The sequence below is a fragment of the Euphorbia lathyris genome, chromosome 5 (genome assembly GCF_963576675.1).
Source record: "Euphorbia lathyris chromosome 5, ddEupLath1.1, whole genome shotgun sequence".
NCBI classification, from domain to species: domain Eukaryota; kingdom Viridiplantae; phylum Streptophyta; class Magnoliopsida; order Malpighiales; family Euphorbiaceae; genus Euphorbia; species Euphorbia lathyris.
This window is the reverse complement of record NC_088914.1, coordinates 47,669,775-47,674,245: the sequence shown is the minus strand read 5'-3', so window position 1 is coordinate 47,674,245 and position 4,471 is coordinate 47,669,775. Positions and strand designations below refer to the sequence as shown.

Sequence of the window (4,471 nt, the reverse complement as noted above, 5' to 3'; positions counted from 1 at the left end):
TTCATTAGTTAATTTGTTAGAGATAATAATAGGTAGAGTATCACCTTCCCTAGAAAAGCGTATCTCAAATGGCTGGGCAATTCTTTTAACTCTAATTTAGGTGGTTTCAAAACTGAGGGTGGTATTGGTCCATCATCACGAATCAAAGGCTCAGGAGCCTTATCTTCCATCTCTTCTTCAATTATGGGTTCTATAACATTTTCCTCTTTAGCAATATCACTAACACATTCATCAACCAAATCAAGTTTCATACAAACAAACTCTTCCATAGGATATTTCATAGCTCTATTCATATTAAACTCAATTTCATCCTCTCCAATTCTCAAAATTACTTTTCCTTCGGATACATGGACTAATGCATGTCCCGTATTCATAAACGGTCTACCAAAAATTAATGGACAATTAACGTCATATGCAAAGTCGAGTATCACAAAGTCGGTAGGAAAAATAAATTTATCGACTTTTACTAAAACATCTTCAATTACACCATATGGGTTTTTAGTGGTTTGATCCGTTAATTGCAAAACCATATTAGTTCGTTTAATGTCTTCTTCTAGACCTAACTTTAGTTAATGCTCGCACCTAAGTCACAAAGACAACTTGGGAATTCAATATCTCCCAATTTACAAGGAATCGTAAAACATCCTGGGTCTTTCTTACAAGGAATCGTAAAACATCCTGGGTCTTTCAACTTAGTGGGCACATGACTCGACACAATTGAACTGCAATCTTCCGTTAATGCTATAGATGAAATACCTTCCCAACTTATTTTCTTAGAAATCAAATCCTTCAAAAACTTACTATAGTTAGGAATTTGAGTTATTGCATCCATAAACGTTAAATTAATATGCAAATTCTTAAGTTTATCTAGAAATGTTAAAAGTTGTTTATCATAGTCCTTATTTCAGACTTTTTGTGGAAAAGGAGGTTTTGGCTGAAATGTACTTGCATTAGCTTCTTTGGTGAACTTTTTGAATTTTCATTCATTTCTTTGGACTTTGTCGTCAAATCGTTTTCCTGCAAAATATTAGTAACATTTCCAGGCATTTTCGGACCTAAATAATGTTTTCCCGATATAAGAGTTATAGCCTTAACTTGCTCTTTAGGATTTTCTTCCGTATGGCTAGAAAGGCTACCCTCCTTGCGGGATGGAATTGACTTGGCAATTTGTCCAATTTGTACTTCCAAATTATGGATGCTAGACGAGTGGTTCTTAAACAATTGATCAAACTTATTTTCAATACGTTTAAAATTTTCATCATGATTATTCATCTTACCACCAATAGCATCAATAAACTTATCAATTTTGGAAGAAAGTGTGCCAATAGAATCTCTTGATTGATTTTGATAATTATTAGTTCTATCTTGATTGACATTAGTATTATTATTCTCTTTCCAATTAAAATTTGGATTATTTCTCCATCCGGGATTATAGGTATTCGAATACAGGTTATTGATTCGATTCTGTCATTGGATAAAATTTACCTGTTCTACCTAATCCTACCACTAAAATCCATTTCATCTTGGATGGGATTTCCATTAACATCACACGGTGTCACAAGCTTATCAATTTTATGCGAAAGTGCAAAAAATTGTGCTTGTAGCATCGCTATAGGGTCAAGATTAATTATACCTTTAACAGATGATGAAGTTGTGGATGATGGTTTTGGAGTAACCGGTGTCTGTGCACGTTCTGCTGGCCACATACTATTGTTAATAGCCATTTCCTCTAAAAGTTCTTTTGCTTCAGTAGATGTCTTCTTCATAAATAGTCCTCCCGACATAGCATCTAGTGAACCCTTTATGGTAGGATTTATACCATTGTAAAAGGTTTGCATTAAAAGTTCATCGGGTAAATGATGGTGTGGGCATAAACGTTGAAGTTCTTTGAAGCGTTCCCATGCTTCATACAAGGTTTCATTTTCATTTTGTGTAAATGATGTAATTTCTTTAATAATTTCTGCTGTTTTGGCTAGGAGAAAATATTTAAATAAAAATGCTTGGGCTAATTGGTTCCAACTTTGGATTGTTCCGGCCGATAAAGAATTCAACCAAACCTTAGCCTTGTCCTTCATTGTGAAAGGAAAAAGACAAAGTTTGATTGCTTCGGCAGAAACGTCTGTAATTTTAAAGGTATCACAAATCTCAAGAAAGTTAGTCAAATGGGCATTTGGATTTTCGGTAGGCAATCCATAACAAGTAACACTGTTTTGTAGCATATTCAATAATGCTGGTTTTATCCCAAACTGGTGTGCATTAATTTGGGGTCTAACTACACTGTTGGTAACTCCGTTAACCCTTAGTGTAGCGTAATCCATAAGTCTAGGGCGTTCTCCCATTTCTACTGCTTGTGGTTCTTGATTTTGTGTCTCTTTATTCTTTTTCTTTTTATTCTTTTTATTTTTCTTTAGCGTATTCTCATTTTCAGGATCAAGTGATTCCGGTTGAATGTTCGAACTTCTAGTCCTCCGCATGAACAGAAAATAGGCGCACAAACTGAAATTACCTTCAAAAAAATTGAAAAATAAAATTTGTAAGTAAATATAATATATAATATAAATATAAGTATAAGTATATATAAACCAAGATTCGGAATAAAATACAAAAAATAATTTTTTTTATAAAAATCAACACCGTTCCCCGACAACGACGCCAAAAACTTGGTGAGTGATTTCCGCAAGTGCACGGTTTCGCTTGTAGTAATAAAAAGATATCGATCCCATAGGGAACGTTTTGATAAATAAAAATTATACTTCTGATTAAATTGTTTTCTCGAGATTAATAGAAAAATCGTTAAATGGTTTAAAAGGTACAAATTCTGATTCTAATTTTGCCTATAGTTTAGATTACAACTTATAGAATTTACGTTTAGATTAAAGTTAATATCCAAGGCTTATTTATACTAAGCAAGAACACAACTTATAACTTTGATTTGTTTAGAAAAATGTTACAAATTATCAATTAACTCAATTTAAAGAAATTGAACTGTAATCAATCTTTCCTATTCGGCCTAAGACTGAAAACCTTAATCAAATTCGGAATCTAAACCCGATTATTCGGTATTCCCGCAATGACCAAATATAAATCCGAATTTTCTTAAGTGTTTAACAAAGTTTACATGGAAAATACTATATTTGTAAATAAATGTTTTTGCATGAAAACACTAATTAAATTACTTAAGAATATCACTTAGATCAAACTCAAAATAAACGAAAGTTGGTGTGTTAAATGTGGACGCTAGCAAGCGTACTAGGTCCTATGTGATATTTGGTAAGACCAAGTGTCGTATTCCACAGGGATTGGACTTTAGTGAGAAGAATAAGTTACTTTAAGTGTTAGATGCAATTCTTGAGTGGGTGAATAGTGTGAGCTTTTAACATAAACAAAAACAAACGAATAATAAGATAAATGAATCCAAGATGAACAAGCACAGATCTAGCCATACGCCTAACGAACAACTGTGCCTAACTTTTATCGCTAAGTGAAGTAGATCTATATTCCTGAGTTGGGTCTCTCCCTCATCGGTCACTAAGGTCCGGTGTCCCATTTCCAAAGATTCTAAGTAAGTGATATTAACCAAGTGTCCTTGTGCTAACATACAAACAAGCATTAAGTAACATGGAGCATTCATAAAGAAACCCCAATATGTGGTAGTTTTCGTGTCCGTCCACTACAACATATGCCGATTAGCTATTTCCGTTACGCCGGAGCACCGTCGTGTCATCCTCGGTAACCATAAAATAGACTCGATCTTAATCTATTCTTTAAGCATGCTAATAACACTCAATCATGGATAAAAATACTTCATTCATTGTTAAAAGATACTTACAGTCGTCGTCTAAATGGCTGGCTAGGCCTGCAGAAGAACTACTCACTCATTATCATGAGTGAACAACTTGTTCTTCCCAAAAACATTCTTCAAACAGAAAATAAAAACAGAGAATAAAAACTAGTGGTGACGGTAATGCCGAGATACCTATTACAATAATATTCCTCCTATTTATACTCCCCTTACATCAACCCTAATTACAAGGGTAAAAAGTCACAAAAAGGTAAAAACAAGGACAAGTAAACAATCCTCCTACACTTGGCGCAAGATGGAAAGCTGTCTTGCTTCCCACGTTTATCTCTCTTTCTCTCTCCTATAGCTTGCTCGACCTGCGCGTTTATCCGTTTCCTTCTGAATGACCCATTAATGCCGTTGTTTAAGCTGTTCTGTTCTACTGAAAGACTGTTCGTGAGGATTCCTGCTTGAACTGTTATTTCTGCCTGTTTCTTCCATTTCTGGTTGAAAACTAAGACTTTGAAGCTCTTTTCCATGAGTGATCATCCTCAAATATTTGCTCTTTTTACTCGCATCAAATTACCCCCAACTTAAGCTTTTGCTTGTCCTCAAGCAACACATCAATATTAAATGGAGGAACAGGAAGAAATTATCACAAACAAAAGAACAACTAAGTAAATGCAGTTA

The 4,471-nt window shown here is 34.2% G+C and overlaps 1 non-coding gene across 1 annotated transcript; it reads left to right on the top strand.

Annotated features, from left to right (window-relative positions):
- The first annotated feature begins 1,854 nt into the window (after positions 1–1,854).
- Positions 1,855–1,960, top strand: LOC136231418 (small nucleolar RNA R71). Its single transcript, XR_010689806.1, has one exon. It is a non-coding gene; the product is annotated as a small nucleolar RNA R71 (small nucleolar RNA).
- The last annotated feature ends 2,511 nt before the right edge of the window (positions 1,961–4,471 follow it).